The sequence below is a fragment of the Bidens hawaiensis genome, unplaced genomic scaffold (assembly GCF_021521415.1).
Source record: "Bidens hawaiensis isolate Kalapana, Puna unplaced genomic scaffold, B.hawaiensis_p1.1 tig00000697_1, whole genome shotgun sequence".
Taxonomy (NCBI): domain Eukaryota; kingdom Viridiplantae; phylum Streptophyta; class Magnoliopsida; order Asterales; family Asteraceae; genus Bidens; species Bidens hawaiensis.
This window is the reverse complement of record NW_027491041.1, coordinates 3,648,192-3,665,882: the sequence shown is the minus strand read 5'-3', so window position 1 is coordinate 3,665,882 and position 17,691 is coordinate 3,648,192. Positions and strand designations below refer to the sequence as shown.

General features: G+C 35.9%; 1 pseudogene across 1 annotated transcript; it reads left to right on the top strand.

Moving 5' to 3' along the window:
- Positions 1-718: 718 nt before the first annotated feature.
- LOC143531632 (BTB/POZ domain-containing protein FBL11-like) lies at positions 719-16,915 on the top strand (annotated as a pseudogene). Its single transcript, XR_013135053.1, has 17 exons — positions 719-921; positions 4,998-5,115; positions 5,330-5,465; positions 7,115-7,161; positions 7,383-7,471; positions 7,548-7,638; positions 7,746-7,786; positions 7,890-8,037; positions 8,724-9,243; positions 9,894-10,169; positions 14,894-15,030; positions 15,112-15,420; positions 15,501-15,744; positions 16,005-16,060; positions 16,259-16,464; positions 16,547-16,615; positions 16,725-16,915. The product of XR_013135053.1 is annotated as a BTB/POZ domain-containing protein FBL11-like (transcript).
- The last annotated feature ends 776 nt before the right edge of the window (positions 16,916-17,691 follow it).

Genomic DNA, 17,691 nt, shown 5'->3' with positions numbered 1-17,691 from the left:
AATTCATTAATGGGGTGTTTGGGATTCCTTATTTTACCTCCTTATAAGGTAGCGTTTGGTATGCATGAATGATAGGGGGAATGGAATGATTCATTACGTAAGAATGAAAAAAGTGGTGTTTGGTTGCTCAATCGAATGGAAAAATCATCCATTACATATGGAATTCCATTCCATCAAAATCATTCATTCCTACCCCCTTCTTTTTTTTATTCCATTCCTCCTTCACCCTACTTTCTCAACAACACTATCACCACCTAACAACAGCTACCACTACCATCGCCATCACCGACACCTTACCGCCACCACCACCGCCTCCATCACCACCTTACCACCAGCGCAACCACCGTCACTTCATTCCCTTATCCATTCCATTCCTTCTTCCATTTTATTCATTCTTCCATTCCATTACCTCCAACCAAACATACCCTAACTTTTCAAGTTAATAAGTTACAACATTGCAACTTATAATATAAACAATCCCAAACACCCAACAAACATAAACACGAAAACTTGTGTAGCTCTCCATTTGCATACTTGATAAGAGCATTCTTAACCGATCCCCTATCCCCATCTCTATAATTGCACTAAAAAACACTATATTTTCTCTTATGTTTAATTAAATAATATTTTTTTTATCCTTTAATCATTATTGTTTTCTCTAAAAATAAAAAATAAAAAAAAACACGTTATCCCCAAATTTACAAAAAATAATAATAATATGACATTTTGTGTGGGTATGGGTGTAGCCGACGACGATGATGAATTGGTAGTCCTGAAATGCATTGATATTGATCATCACCAGGCGCAGCAGGATAATGATGATTCACTTATTATTCTATCAACAAGTGATGTTTCCACTTGGAACTTTTCTTCAATCCTCCAACACAATCCAATCATCAAAGTTAAAGCTCAAACAAACAGGTTGTCAAAATATTATTATTATTATTATTATTTCTTGTAATCCTCCTATTCAATTCAATTGATTATGCTAATGAAACAGATTAATCGAAACTTCAGGTAGCTTTTCTAATTGAAGTTGAGTTTATGTTTACTCGGATAAACTTAACTACTAGAATAGAAACAAATGAGGCTGGCATTTTGATCTATTAACTGTTTGCCACCACAATTTATGCTAAGCCTATCAACTGTTCGACAGCAGCATTTGCTGAACTCTACCATCCTAGCCTTTCGGGTTTAGCATTTAGGGCTCAGCTACCCAATTTGCCAGCCTTAGGCAATAAAAAAATAGGCTCTTTAGAACTGGTTACATTATTATCCAAAGTTGTGTCGTAGTCTATGCTTGTTTACTCTGCTAATTGTGTAACTCAAATACATTTGTGTCAATGTTGACTTTTTAATCTATTAAGTCAAAATATTGACCTATTACTTATTAGTAGAGGTGCACAAACCGGTTTTTTTAAAAAAACCGGTTCGGTTATTAACCGGACCGGTTTTTTTGGCCCGGAAAAAAACCGGTTCGGTTAATAACCGGACCGGTTAATAACCGGTTTTTTGCTGTCAAAACCCTAACCGGTCTAACCGGTTAGGACCGGTTTAGAAACCGGTTAGAACCGGTTAATAAACCGGTTTTTTTATTAACCGGTTTTTTTTATTAACCGGTTTTTTTTTTTTTTTTTAAATTTCGCGGTTTCAAATACGAATATTTGTTTTTTATATTTTGTACTTAATGAAGACCATTATTTTTTCACAGTATAAACAAACCGGTAACTACAAGGCAAAACGGTAACTACAAGGCAAAACGGACTGACTGAAGCCATTCTTTGCTTTCGTTGTTAGGGTTCTTTGCTTGGAAGATGAGTATGAGTGTGTGTTGGTGAATGTGTTTTCAACAAACCAAAGATTAAAAACACATAACTTTCATTTATAGTTTTTACATTAAAAATACAAACATTAAATCGTTATCGCATATTCGTAACTCAAAAATACAAACATTAAATCATTAACACTGAAGAAATCTCTGCCAAGAACTGTTGTTCATGATTTAACTCAAAAATACAAACATTAAATCGTGAACTAGCAGATGCTCCTGTTGTTCCCAATCGCAGTTTGTTCATGATTTGCCTCCATGTTTGCTGTTTCTTTAACTAAATTAGAAAAATCCAAATCAACAAGTAAATAAGAGCACATATTAGGAAAAAGAATGCTTAGACACGATTACATGAACAACTTGTTGTTTCTTACTCATGATTTGCCTCCATGTTTGCTGTTTCTTTAACTAATTTTCTTCGCTACCCGATCCCGAGCTATTTCTTAGGTAATCGTCGTACGCGGCTTCTTCATCGGTCATTGGTTGAGTGTGTCCTTCATTGACCTCGTCTTCATACAAGCCCGCTTCATACTCCATTTCCCCCTCGAGTGAGCGTTGATGTTGTGCCCTATCTAAAGAGTCCAAGTAATCCTTGTAGCAAATCGACATCTCTATAGCTGGTGCAGTGAGTCGAGTCCTCCTAATCGATATAACCCTGCCAGAAACAGAAAAAGCAGACTCCGAAGCTACCGTGGAAGCTTGGACCGTTAGTAAATCTTTGGCCATGGCGGCGAGGATCGGAAACTCATCCTCCTTACCTCTCCACCAAGCCAGCAAATCAAGACTTCTAAATTCATCCGGAGTCATGTGTTTCACAAAGTTGGTACCACCATACCTTCCAAGTTCACTGCTTGGGGTGTTTACCTTTTGACGTTTACCGGCGTCTTCCCAAATCATGTAGTACATCCCCATTTCAAGGTCGGTTTGGGATTGGGATTGGGATTGGGCAACTGCTCTTAACGAGTCATGAATTTGGGAAGACGACCCATATTTTGTAAGGTAGACATCATACATGTTTGACAAGGTGGTGTTGAAAGCATTCTTTAAAGTTTGGCTATAATAGGGGTTTTGATCGTCGTTTAATCCTAGCTCATCACAAATTTTTTCTATTAAAGCTTCAACACCACCAACATTGATGCAAGGGTTTAACGCAGCAGCACATGTCAAAACAGCGGGTAGTTCTTGAAAATATTTTCTAAATTTTTCTTTCATTTTTACACCCATATCAAAATAAGGTGCACCCCTACAATGAAGTTCACTCAACTTTGTGCACATGACAGCAATTTTTGGTAAAGCAATGGGGCTTGTTGGATAGTAAACCCCGGATAAACTAGTTGTGCAAGATTTAAAAATTTGAAGGACCTCCGTAACGATCTCAATCAATAACCAGTTTCTAGGATCGTACGGTGCACATTTACCCATACTTGACAAAATTTGATGAAACGCAATTAATGATTCTTTTTGTTGGATGGCTTTCTCAAACATATTACAAGTCGAGTTCCATCTTGTTGGACAATCCCAATTTGGCCCAAACCATTGACAATTAGCTTCTACACAAAATTTTTTGTATCTTGAAAATGTTTTATTGTTGCTAAAAACATCTCGTAACATTCTTTTAAAATTGTTTCTTTGCGTTTCGATCACGTTTAACCCATCTTGCACGCCCAAGTTGATAATATGTGCAATGCATCGGCTATGAAAAAACGTTCCATCACAAATAGGTTTATACTTTAATTTTAAATGGCCAACCGCGGCCGTATTGTTGGACGCGTTATCAAACGAAATTGAAAAGATTTTATGTTCAATCTTGTATTGTCGAATGACTTTATCCAAGATTTGAAAAATATTTCTACCCGTGTGCGGGTAATCAAACAATTGAAACGCAACGGTTCGTTTCATCATTTGCCACGACTCGGGGTCAACCCAATGAGCCGTCACACAAATGTATGAGTCGGGCGAACCATGAGGTGCCGACCACACATCCATTGTTAAGTTTACACCAGTTTGTAAGTTTGAAAAGTATGAAATTAGTTCGGATTTAGCGTTTTTCCATGCTTTAAGACAATCTCTTCTAAGGGTCGAACGACTTACGTGTTGGTAGCGTGGTTGAACATAGTTTTGCATCATCTCCGTGAATTGAGGGTTGTCGAAGTGGTTGAAAGGAAGTGTTTGTTGAATCACAAAGTTTGAAAACTGTTGACGTACCGCTTCAACGTCGTACGTAAACACCGCTCCTTGATTCGTCATCTCCGGCTGCGAACTACTTCCCGATTCGTCCTTCAAGGCCTTGCAAAAGGGCCTTTGTACATGCGCTTTTAAAGTGGAGTTTGCATCTTTGCCATAAAACTTCAAACAATGTTTGCATCGAGCTTTTTGGCTACCGTTAGACATTTCGCATAGGTCGAAATGTTGCCAAACATCATGGTTTCGTTTCGTGGGGATGACCCGAACGACCGTTTCTCCCGTGTTCGAGGCACCCATGTTGACGGATGAAGCAGCACTTTGGGAGGCCATGATAATCGACTACGAAATAAGAGTGGTATACTCGAGTATGAAATAAACGACTACGAAATAAGAGCGTATGGAGTGGTAATGTGGTATAATTGAGCGTGAGATAACAAAATAATCGCGTATGAAATAAACGTTTAGAGCGTTTGGAGTTGTATAATCGAGTGTGATCTAACCAATACCCAACCTAAACTATATATAGATGTTTGTGGGGGTAAAATGGTAAAAAAAAAAAAAACGGTCCAAAAACAAAAAAAACGGGCATATAGCCGTTATACAACGTTCAAAAACCGGTTTTTAACCGGTTAACCGGTTATGGAGAAACCGGTTAACCGGTTTTTCCACAACGGTCAAAAACCGGTTTTTTATAAACCGGTTAACCGGTTTTTCCATAACCGGTTAATAAAAAAAACCGGTTTTCCATTAACCGGTTCGTTAACCGGTTTTGGATCTAGAACTTGTAACCGAAAGACGAACCGGCGGTTTGTAAACCGGTCAAACCGGTTTTTAAAAAACGGGTTTTCGTAAAAACCGGTTTCCGGTTTAAACCGGTAAACCGGTTCCCCAACCAGTTTTTTTTGCCATCTCTACTTATTAGCGATACATCTACTTTTAATTTTAACCTTTATTATTTAATAGTTTTCTCCTCTTATTTGCTTAGGGATCCAGATGTTGAAGTCTTAGTTCTATGGAACCAGTCAACATTTTTGAGGCTCTTGGCTTCATTGTTTGGTTATCCTCTCCATATCACCTCAGAAAATTTTCTCTCTCTATTTGAGGTAATCTTTGCCTTACTGAATTACTTGCTTCTTGTTTTCTTTTTTTTATTTTCTTTTATCTGCAATGTGAATGCTGCATGATTATAATTCAATAAAATAGGCTATCTGTAGAATCTCATCCTGCCTACATTTGTTTATTCTTACATATAATTGGTATACAATTACATTTACATAGCGTGTGATATGATATGGCTTTTTTTTTCTTTTTCAACAGGGTGCCCTATATTTTGGTATGGAGATGATTCTTTCACAGTGTAAGACATGGTTGACTAAGGCGTTATCAGAGGCTGGAGTTCCCTTGGTGCAACTAAGTGATCTTGTCAGTATTTGGGAATTTGGGTCTGAACTGTGTGAGTTTACATTTCAAATTATTTATTGCGATTTTATGCACCAAAAGGAGATACTTCACACTTTGTAAAATTAGAAACTAAGGCTTAACTTAATGAAAAAAACTTATGTTTTTTTATTAATAAAATGGAACTACGTGACGAGGCATGAAGTTACTATCCTAGGAGTGTGCACTAATATGGATTCACTAACTAATGGCATGATACGACTTAAAAGTAATTTTATCGGTTTGGTTTTAGACTAGCACACTTAATAATGTTGGTCTTGATAATTAACCAAGATTTAGTAATCCATACCAATTTACATATTCGTATTACTATTTAATATCTGGTTTCCTTATTATCACACAAGTATACACGGTTTAAGTCCTTCAAGTACTTATGTGACATTTGTAAACCACACCTCCTACATGTGTTCAACATATGGCATTAAAGTCTAGAAGGTGATAAAAAATGAATGACTAACAAGAAGATATAGCTGACCTGCTACCTTTTTTAACTTCCTTTTAACTTCCTACTTTGGTGAGCGTTGAAGCTATCTTTGACTTGTTATACTTCGTAGGTAGAACATCTACTTGCTTATAGTTTGCACACATGAAACTGTGAACACCTTAAGGGATTAGCTTTATGAAATTAATGTAATTTAAAGGAGAAAACAAAATGCAATATTCGTGTTGAATGTTTGTTTGTGTGTTTCACAACTCATAGATTTCTCTTTACTAGTAGTTTGCCTGCGCGATGCAACGGGGAATGACATTTAAAGGCTGTTAATGATCAAGGTGAGCCGAGCCAAGTCTAGCTCGAACTTGACTTGAACTTCATTCCAAGCTGGCTCAAGTAGACTCCAAATTGAACTCGAGTCGAGCCAATCACATTAGCGTGCTACCAATACTAATGCACGCGCAACCCGATTACGAACACATGTTAATTTTCTAAAAATTTAAAACTATAGCAACATCATACTTAAATTAAAGAGAATGAAATGCTTGTTTTTATGATGTTATTACTTTTAGAAAATATTAACATATGGAAAAGTTATAGTCGTTTAAATATTGCAGGGTTAGTTGGTTTGAAATAAGGGGTTAATGTGTAAATATTCATTAAATTAACAAAAGAGGACTAAATTAGAGGGACTAAGGTTGTAACTATTTTTTTAAGAATGGTTTGCGTAACTAATGATGACAAAAGGACAATACTACCCCTAAAATCTCTTAATTTTGTGAATTGTGTGTTGTACATGTAGAATTGTTTATTGTACCTCTTGAAATTTAAGAGGTCCCTAACTCCTATATTATATATAGTATAGATATAGATAACTATCAAGATCTAATGAACTAATAGGGTAAGAATAATTTAAAAGAAAGAAATGACCACTACCCTATATTACCTCTGAACTGTGATAAAACACACACACATACACACATGTTTTTGTACATAGTACATACTCATGTTGTTCACTATTAGTATTTTATGCTTGATTTATGAATCATAACATATAATGCAATCAATAAAGAGAATCTAAATAACATTTTATGTACAATCTGTACAAGGTTTCCAACATTGTTCAGCGAGTTTTTAATATTGCTTGAAATGGTTGATTTGCATGATCTTGTTAGCCTATGCTTGATAAGGTGAAGTGTTTTGCTTTGCAGTGGACTATCTCCATGAGCTTTGTACAAGCTATCTTGCAAAAAACTTTGTACGTTTGTTGCTTCACTTATCTCTACACCGTTCCATGAATTTTCCTTGTTAGATGGTTTTCTTTGGATTAGTTCAATTAGTTGGTATTTTATACTACAAGACCAGTATTTTAAATAATAAAAAAACTATGTTCGATGTATTTGGAACCACATCCAAGTATATTTGTATATATGCTTAAAATTACTTATATTGCTTGATGAAAGAAAGTTGTTTTTGCAGATTTGGGCCATATTCTGTCGTTCCTTTGTAGATGTTCCATATGATTTTCTGCTTTCTACCATAAATCACCCTCATTTAACCGTTGATAGGTTGGTTTGAATTTGCTATGAACCAGCTGTTATAAAGTGTAATACTTCACATAATAATGTTTTTGGATGTCCACAGTGAAAAACAGCTTTGTGATCACCTTCTGGTTTGGATTGCTGCTAACAAAGAACGTTGTACCGAGGATGCATACGTCACCCTTTTGAAGCAGGTACACAATAATGCATTTAGTATTAATCAAATCTTAAAAACATGTCACCTTTATTTCTACTATGATCTATCATCTTCGAAACACAGTACCCTTTTGTTTGTTTACAGATTCGTATTAGCCTTCTACCACTATGGTTCGCTGCTGGTATGTTCAAAATTTCTCAAGTTGACATTTTGTTAAACACTATATACACGCTTACTGATTTGTAATATCTTTGCAAAGTTCATTAGCCTCATCCACTTTGTAGGAAGAAACACACATCGATCGTTATCCATGTGTTTCAATGGCAGTTCCTGTGGGACCCTTGCTTTGCTGAAACAACCTCTCACATGTTTAATGGACAGACAAGGAGACATTGAATTGCTTAATTTTAAAATCCGTTTGACTGAGTTCACTCAGGTGTGTGGAAATATAATGTTATGCAACCACCTGTTTTAGTGATGCTTTACTCTGCCTTTTGAATTAGGTTATAACTAGTAATACACCCGCATGTGTTGCGGCGAGGTAGACCATGAAAAAATTAACGTACCCGAAACTTTATAAATTAAAATCAAAACCTTTACGTGAACCCACCCCTTGAGTTGCGACTATGTCTATAAGCTTCAATGACGTGTAAATAGGTGCGTAGACGACTTGCACGCTATCACGCAAAACTCCGTTTTAAACGAAACTCACATTAAAACGTAAAATAAGCACGTCTCAACAGTATATTTGGAAATTTATTAAACATCGTATTGTGTATGTTATAAACTAACAACGAAAAATAAAAGCCTATAAATAAGGCACTTGACAACCTGTGATTTGCCAAAAACAATAATTTTTTTTTTTAAAAACTCCAGGGTCTTGATGGTAGGTTTTGTTAGAGTGGCGGGGTATGTTTTGCTATTTTAAGAGGGGCTAAAAGTCTAAAATGTAACTTTGAAAGAGTTGCATTATATGTTTGCAACTTGTGAATAGTGATTTGTGTGTCTAGGACGGACGAAGTCTTTTAAGGTTATATATAGTAGGCTGTAGGCCTAAATTAACTAGTGAAGTGCGGTTTTGGTATTTTAGTTTAATATTCATTTGTTTTGTCCTACTTGCAGCGAGTGGATCTTGCAGGCTGTTCACAAATAACGCCAGCAATCCTTCTATTATCCATGCTTCCGTCTTCTTTAGTCACCGAACATGCGTTAAGAAACAAAATTCTGCAATTACTTATTAATCTTGAACCTCATAGTAAAAATTCTTTTAAAAGTTCATGTGAGATGTGGTCAAAGTTGACTTTTGAAGCAGTGCACGAGATAGATATCTCTAACTGTCCAATGCTACATCTTGCGGATGCGGTTGAGTGCTTTAGCAAGTCTTTTCCGTCATTGAGAAAGTTAAAGGTGGCTAATTATTTAAGATTCAGGACAAGAAAATTGTTGAAGTTGTTGGTGGACAAATGCCCATTGATTTGTGATATTGACTTAACTGTGGATGTGGGTCCAGTTGTAATGACAGAAATGCCCTCAGTTGCATCATCAGTTGGCCCAGTCAGGTCTCCATTGCCTGTTTTAGGGTCTAAACCATTGTCATCTAATGTTACAAAGCTCACACTGGAGGGACGGATTGATCTCACTGGTATAAAAACCGTCTATATCTCTACTTCGCTAATTTTCTGTAAACGAGCTCAGCCAAGCCCGAGCTCGACTAGGCTCAAGCTCAGCTCTTTAATTTTCTAGTATTGGAGCTCGGCTTGTTTTGAGCTCTTTTTTTAAGCAAATATTTATTATTACAAATAAAAATCATATGAAGAACAGCCTCGATTAAGCTCCCAAGCCAGCTTCAGCTTGATAAGCGAAGCTCGGGCTCTAGCTCTGGCTCGTATATTAAACAAACTTATTTTTAGGCAATATATGTAATGCACCAGCATGATTTCTAAAACAGTATATCTACAATATAATTATATCTTTGAATAAAGAAATTTAGGAGATTGTATTTGCATTATAAATACACTTCCTGGGATTTCGAACCTGTTGGACCAATTCAGCCCAATACGCATTCCCTTTTAGCTAATTTTTTATTCGACCCGTTTGACCCTTTTCTTTGACTAACCGTAATCCAGATGGATCATCCATAAGTATCTGTTATTTTTCTTTCAATTGGATCTCTACTATAAGAACCTTAACACGCTATTTCATCACCTGCATATAATGTTTTAATCTGCAAAAATGTTTGTTGCATTTGGTTTTGGCCAATGTGCTTATTTTCATCCTAAACTTTTGTGACAGATTTTGACCTCCAAAGCATATCTGATATCAGTGTTTCCTTAACTTACATAAACCTTAAAGGCTGTATTTCGGTGAGTGATGCTGGCATATCTTCACTTATATGCAGATGTTTGAAGTTAAACTCCATTGTGGCCTGTGACACTTATTTTGGACAACAATCAATTCTGGCACTTTGCTCTTTAAATGCTCGTTGTGATGATGTCCTTGCAGAACATAGTATGCAGAACATTCCCCAGGGTTCTAATATTCAAATGCTGCGTATGAGTGGCTGCAAAGGTACACAAGTTATTTCTTATGTCATTTTCTGTACAACTGTCATATATTCTGTCTATTCTTCATTCGTATATATTTATACAAATTGACATGATCTGACATGTAAATTATGCCCTGTGTTAATTTTTTTATATAGTATTTCCTAATTTTCGTTGGAAGTTAATCTTGAAACTAATCATCAAGAAAGTATTTAGTATTAGATTTTAGTTTGAGTTTAGGAGTTCGTGGAAACGCTGGATTAAGCCTAAGGATTTTTAGGGGATGGTAGTGTTGTGTCTTTGCTTTGCCTTAGGACTTAGATTCCTTCTACGGTTTTAATAGTACTAAATTAATTTGTTATTGCAATATTTTTTTTTAAAATTATTATTTGGTATTTTATTATTTGTTACTATTTTTAAAATTATCACTATCTTTATTTATCTATTTAGTACTATGAATAATTTTATCTTTATTATTATCTATTTGTTTATTTTTGTTTATTGGTGTTTCCTTCTATGGTTTCATACCTATGATTTTAAAGTTGGGGGTCTCTGTGGAAGCAAACTCTCTGTTCTTCGGGATAGGGGTGTGGTTTGCTTACATCCCACCCTCCCCAGACCCTTCTAATAGCTGTGCTGTTGGTAGGATTTTACTGTTGCTGCTGTAAAATTATAGAAAACATTTTTGTTGCTGTTGTTGCTGCTGTAAAATTATAGAAAAAATTTTTGTAGCAGATTACGTCATTTACATTAACATCCGTTAAAACTATAATGACTTCTTTTCTTAAATGAAAGTTTTTCCCTTACCCTTAAGGGCCAAATTTAAATTTTTATAATTTTAATATTTTAATTTTCTATGAATTATTTTACTTTCTTCTGCATCCCTCTTCTTATTTTCATTAATTCTTTTCATCACTTTTATTTTATAAATTATTATAAAACTAAATATGTATATTTATTTTCGTTTGGTTATATTCTATATACTATGTAGCACGGGGACGACAATTTAGAGGGGGTACCCGTCTCGGGGACGCTTTGGGGACGAAAACGCCATGGGGACGTTTCCGGTTAATGGGGATGGATCCAAAACGTTTCCGGGTTGATGGGGGCGGATCCTGGACGTTTCCATTTATTTTTAGGTTTTTAATCCTTTCAAATTCCAAAAACAACCATACGACATACGTCCATCCATGTGTCAATTTATCACCGATCAACCGTCTTCACTATTCACTTCTCAATTCATCATTCATCATCGATATTCATTATCTCTATTCGTCAATCATCACCGTTTCATCAATCATCATCGATTATGGCTTCTCAAGAAACACAAGGATCATCATCTACATCAGTCCATTATGGGACTATGTGACTAAAATCGAAAAGCAAGGTGCAGTAGGAACTTGGAAATTAAAGTGCAACCTTTGCAGTGAAACCAGATAAGGATCATAATATTTTGGACTCTGCTATATGCTTGATTTTTGCTATATACTTATGTTTTGACTTTTGAATGTTGTAGATATTATAGTGATGTGTGGTAACTTGAGGATTCTACAAGAATTGCTCCACATAGGCATGGAGAAATTTCACAAGGAAGGATGAAATGTTTTCGAAGGTTGTTTCTTAATGATGATGAGCATAGCAGACTCCTTGATGAGTATGCAATGTTTTCAATGAAGAGGGGCCCTTTTGAGGATTTAACAAGCATTACACAAATGGCTACAATGGAACCTAAGAATTGGTTCCTTTTCTCCAGACTTTGGACTTTGGCTTTTAGATTACTTGGACAACCTAGTTCTTCTTGTGCTGAGCATAGTAGGAGTACTTATGCATTTATTCACTCGTTTAGAAGGAAGAAGTTGATTACAAGTCGTGCTCAAGACTACAATAATGTCGGACTTTTGTTAAGGAATCCGAATGATGATGTAAAGATGTGGGATGTGGGTGGAGAAGCTTTTGATTCAATGGAAGATGTTGGATTTTTGGAGGTTGCCGATCTCTCGCTAGATGAACTGGAATTTGAAAATGGTTTGATTATTGGTAATTACCTATGGTTGATGTAGTGTTTTTAGAGTTTACACTTATATTTTGAGCACCATAGTTAACCCACCCATTCTTGGGTTCCATGGTAGACATCTGTGTAGTGCTTGTTAAATCCTCAAAGGACCACTCTTCATTGAAAACATTGCATACTCATCAAGGACTGCTGTGCTCATCATCATTAGGAAACTACCTTCGAAAACATTTCATTCTTTCTTGTGAAATTTCTCCATCCCTATGTGGAGCAATTCTTATAGAATCCTCAAGTAACCATGCATCATTATAATATCTACAATATTCAAAAGTCAAACATAAGTACATAATAGAAATCAAGCATATAGTAGAGTCCTTGAATATGATCCTTGTCTCGTTTCATTGCAAAGGCTGCACTTAAATTTCCAAGTTCCTCCTACTGCACCTTGCTTTTCGATTTTAGTCACATAGTCTCATAATGGAGGTTTTTCTACTGACGTAGATGATAATTCTTGTGTTTCTTGAGAAGCCATAATCGATGATGACTGATGAATTGAGAAGTGAAGGATGATAGATTAACGCATGGAAGGCTGAATATATATGGAAGTATGTCGTATGGCTGCTTTTGGATATCATCTGATGCATTGAGAAGTGAAGGATGATAGATTAACGCATGGAAGGCTGAATATATATGGAAGTATGTCGTATGGCTGCTTTTGGAATTTGAAAAGGTTAAAACCCCAAAAATAAATAGAAACGTCCAAGATTTGTCCCCATCAACCCGGAAACGTTTTAGTTCCGTCCCCATTAACCGGAAACGTCCCCGGGACGAGTACTCCCTCTAAATTGTCGTCCCCGTGCTACATAGATGGTAGCTAGTGTGAAGGACGGGAATCTGTTACAAAAAGTAAACATGAAGATGTTATGTGTGATTTTTGCATATGAAGGGTGAATGATAGAAACCCGAAACATAAACAAGAAATTAAATGATAGTTGGCCCGATTCGAGATAGGCTATTCTCCAATTTGAGAAAGATTATATCTCCATTACATGGATTTTAACCAAGTAAATTCATAAACATAAACATCGATACCCATAAACTAAAACATGAACACTTATATAGACACAATTTTATTAATAAATGTTGCGGTTATGTAGACCATTCGGTGTCCTTACCCATTTGTCTCCCTTGGACCCTTCAACTTATGACGGGTTCATATCAATACATCCCGCCGGGTAAAATGACTTGTCCTCAAGTCGACAACTTATCTTTGTTGGCCGTTGTGCCAAGCGATAAGCCATTCAATCATGGGCTGCACCGCTTCATGAACCAAATGATGTGTGACATTCAATCAGAACACAATGCCAATTCCCCAACATTTTGTGAGAGGCATATGAGTTACAAGTATGGTGCTCAACTGGCCTACACCCACCAAACTTGTATCACAGAGATTAGATGGGATCTCGAGGCTGTTTTCTGTATAGCACCCCATTGTTACAACCAAAACTTTATGATTATTATTAGATTTTGGAGAAAGCATTTCGCCAACTGCTCAACACCAAAAACAGTCTCTGATCCCGCGTCTTTATCACTAGATCTCATCAGTTACTATAGAATCATAGCTCTCGGGAACTCCTAAAACTCCGGACACGGAAAAATTATTGGTATCGACCTCCTTGACCCGATTTGTCAATGGACCTTGAGGATCATCCTCAGGCTTATTGTCATCTCCGATATCACCAACATGTGGTTGAATTTCAGAATCACCACTTTCACTGAACACCTGACCATGTAACAAAGTCTTGAGCATTTCCACATCATCCTTCAAGGATACCAGGATGTCTAATTGAACTTCAATGGCCTCCAAATGAGTAGTGAAAACATCATTCTGAATAGGTGATGGTGCGTGACTTTCACCGTGGGTTAGATGAGAGGATCTCCAGGTATTCCAAATCATCTTCTATTTGATTTCCCGTCAATGGAACCAAATGATGAAACCCCGAAACTTAAACAAGAAATTAAAGGATAGTTGACCCGATTCGAGATGGGCTATTCTCCAATTAATCCAATTCACGAAGGATTAGATCTCCATTACAAGGATTTTAGCCAACTAAATTCATAAACATAAACATCGATATCCATAAACTAAAACATGAACACTTATATAGACACAATTTAAATGTTGCGGTTATGTAGACTATTCAGTGTCCTTACCCATTTGTCTCCCTTGGACCCGTCAACTTATGATGGGTTCATATCAATGAACCTGCAACTTTTTGTAAACGCAACGGACTTTTTCTGTAAGTTTGCCTCTTTTTATTTTTAGTTTATGGTATGGGTAAAGAGTTAAAGTCAAGATCTAAGCATAAATCAAACAATCCTTGATTTAAGCATATGGGTTAAGTTTTTGCTATATTTAAACATGTCTTATGATTGTAAGTTAATCGAGTCAATTGTGCAAGTTTATTCATATTAAATAGAGCCATGATTGGTGTTTAATCATAAAATTCGTTTATTTTTCTGTGTTTTTCAAATCTGGGCAAATAATTTCAATAGGAAGTACTGTTGTGTATATAAGGATTATCATCCTAAACAATACCTTAAACAGGCAGCATAAATGAGTAGTTATATAGCAACATAAATATTATTCCGGTCTTTAAAAAGTGTATAAAGAAAGAGAATATAATATTTTCATTTTCAAGCAATTTGAGTTGAGACAAAAATGTACTATCTTGCAGGCATCAACACGGCTTCTTTTTTCAAGCTTATGTGTCATGCCTACATGCTGAAGAATCTTTGTTTGAGGGACACTGAGGTTGTTGATGATTGCCTGTTTAATTTCGGTGGTTCTTCATTAGAGGTGCTTGATGTCAAGGTTTGTAAACATTTTCAACGAAAACTGCTTTTTTACTTATTGTGGAGCGTATTCTTCATTATCATGTGCTTTCAATTTCAGGTTTCTGCTGCTGCTCTGGCTCATATTATAGGCCACAATCCCGGTTTGAAATGTTTAAAAGCAAGAGGATGTAAGAATCTTCTTCAACAAGGAAACAAAGACATTTACACAGAGCTTGGAAAGTTGTGCAAATTGGATGAAATTAGTGTTGGATGGGGATTTTCATCTTTATCTCTTGAGCCTTTGAAGCCTGCCATTTCATTGCTTAAAGTGATAGAAGTGGGCTTAGGTGGAGTTTTGGGCCTTGATGGGCTGAAATGGCTACCTGTAACTTGTCCTTTACTTGAGTCAGTAGTTTTGTATTTTCAGGTATGCAAAAACATACACAAAAATGTATAGAAGTTTGTATTTAAAAATCATATGGCCAGTTTGTTGCTGAACTGTGGCAGGTGATTTCTGATGATGTCATAGTGAATATGCTGGAATCACTGCGACACCTGACGTCATTAGCATTATGTCATTGTCTTGGTGAGATAACTTCATTGAGTTTTAAAGTCAGCATGCCAAATTTGAGAAAGTTGAAACTGGAAAGAGTAGCACCGTGGATGAGCAATGGTGATTTGATAAGTTTGAGTCAGAGTTGTTTAAATTTGATTGAGCTTTCGTTGCTGGGATGCAGGCTTCTGAATTCAGGTTTGTAGTTGTCATATCATTTCTTTATTTGCATGAAAGTAGGCATGCTTTATTATTGACTATGTATACAATATACATTCAATTGTCATTGTATAATATGCTTAATATTATCATTACATGTCATCAATGGGTAATACTTTTTTTTTTCTTTTTTATTTATAGTTGGTGTATTCATGTATGATCTCTGTCTTCCAGTGTATAATACTAAATGCACATGTTCTTCAACCGTATAATAAAGATTTTTGTTTTCACCCATGTAGAAGCGCAAAAGATCATTTCTAGTGGTTGGCCAGGCTATCAATCTGTTCATCTAGAGGTTTGCTGCTAACGACTCTTCTTTGAATAACATAAATCCTTGAATAAATTGGTTCAAGTGGTTGTGTACTTGTGTGTAATAAAAATATACATTGAATGGCTTTAAACTCTTTTAGCTGATATTTCTCACACGGCCCGTATCTATCTGCGAATATAAAATGGAGACTATTGTAACTGATTCTTGTTAGTACTTTCCTAGGAATGTGGACAAGTGACACATAACGGGGTTGACTCTCTTTTTGACTGCCAAGCCCTTGAAGATGTGTTGTTGCGCCACAGTGTGAGCTTCCTTTAACTGCACTTTGTAAAGGAGTATGTTCTTACTATACTCGGCTGCTAACTTTAACCTTTAAATTCAGGGGTTCCGGGATTCAAAAAGGTTTCATTGGTGAAGCGGTCACCAAGGTATACATACATATAACATAATAACATCAACTTTTCTCTATACGGTAGTATGTATTTTCACATTTATTTATGATGAAAACAGCTGCCGATGCTTCGAAAGTTGTCGCTGGATATATGTGATGCAAAAGACAGAGAGTTTGACATTCCAGAGGTAAAACATAATGAAATATGTTGCTGTATGTATATGCATGTATGCAAGTTTTACATGTATACATATGAGTATATGGAAATTTGATGGATTGTTTGTGTTCATGACACAGTTGGATGATAGGTGCTTTTTACGCCATGTGAAAATAGCAAGATGTAAATCTCGGAATGTTGGGGCGTCGGTACACAGGGAAACATTGGCTCTAATGTGGGATAGCAAACAGATGATCAGAACCCTAGTCAAGGAAAGAATCTAGCATTTCAGAAAGATCCTCACATGTGAGCATTATGTGGAAAATCTCGACTGAGAGGACAATTTCGTTGGTCCATCGTTTCGGACAGTTTGACGTGTGTGTGGTTGGGAGGTAATGAAGTTAATTGTCGTGTTACTATTTAAGGCTGTGTGAAGCTAATATTTCGTATAGAACTTCAACATGATGGAGGTAAATCGCAGTGTCCTAGAGCGAGGAAGGTGATGCCTGGGCTTGACGTGCGATGTTATGGATCATTTGATATAGATATAAACTCTTGTACCATTGTAAAATCTATGCCAAACCTTAATTGTCTAATACGTACACATAGGTCCCTTGTTGACCTAACTATGTAATCGCTGTGTTTGGTACTTTTATGGGAAAAGTTTGTTCGGATGGTTTTGACGAACCTAACAGGTCTCGCCAATTTAACCGGACAAAGCAGTTCGGTTCAGTTGGAATTATTATTATTATTATTATTATTATTATTATTATTATTATTATTATTATTATTATTATTATTATTATTATTACTTTTTGTTTATATAATTACAGACTTGCTAGTTTGTATTAAATTTCTATAAACGATAAAATGGTTTTTGAGTATTAAATGTTTGAATAATTGCATATTTTAAAAAAGAGTTAAGTTCATTTATCAATCCTCATTAAAAAAAGAAAAAAAATGGTTTGTCTATTCGATATTAAAAAATTCAATATTCAAAAAATGAATTGATAAGAACTAAGAAATAAATATGGAACCGGATTCAAATAGTCTACCAAAGAAAGGAAGCATCAACCCTCAATGAGTTGACCAAACCATTTTAACCAC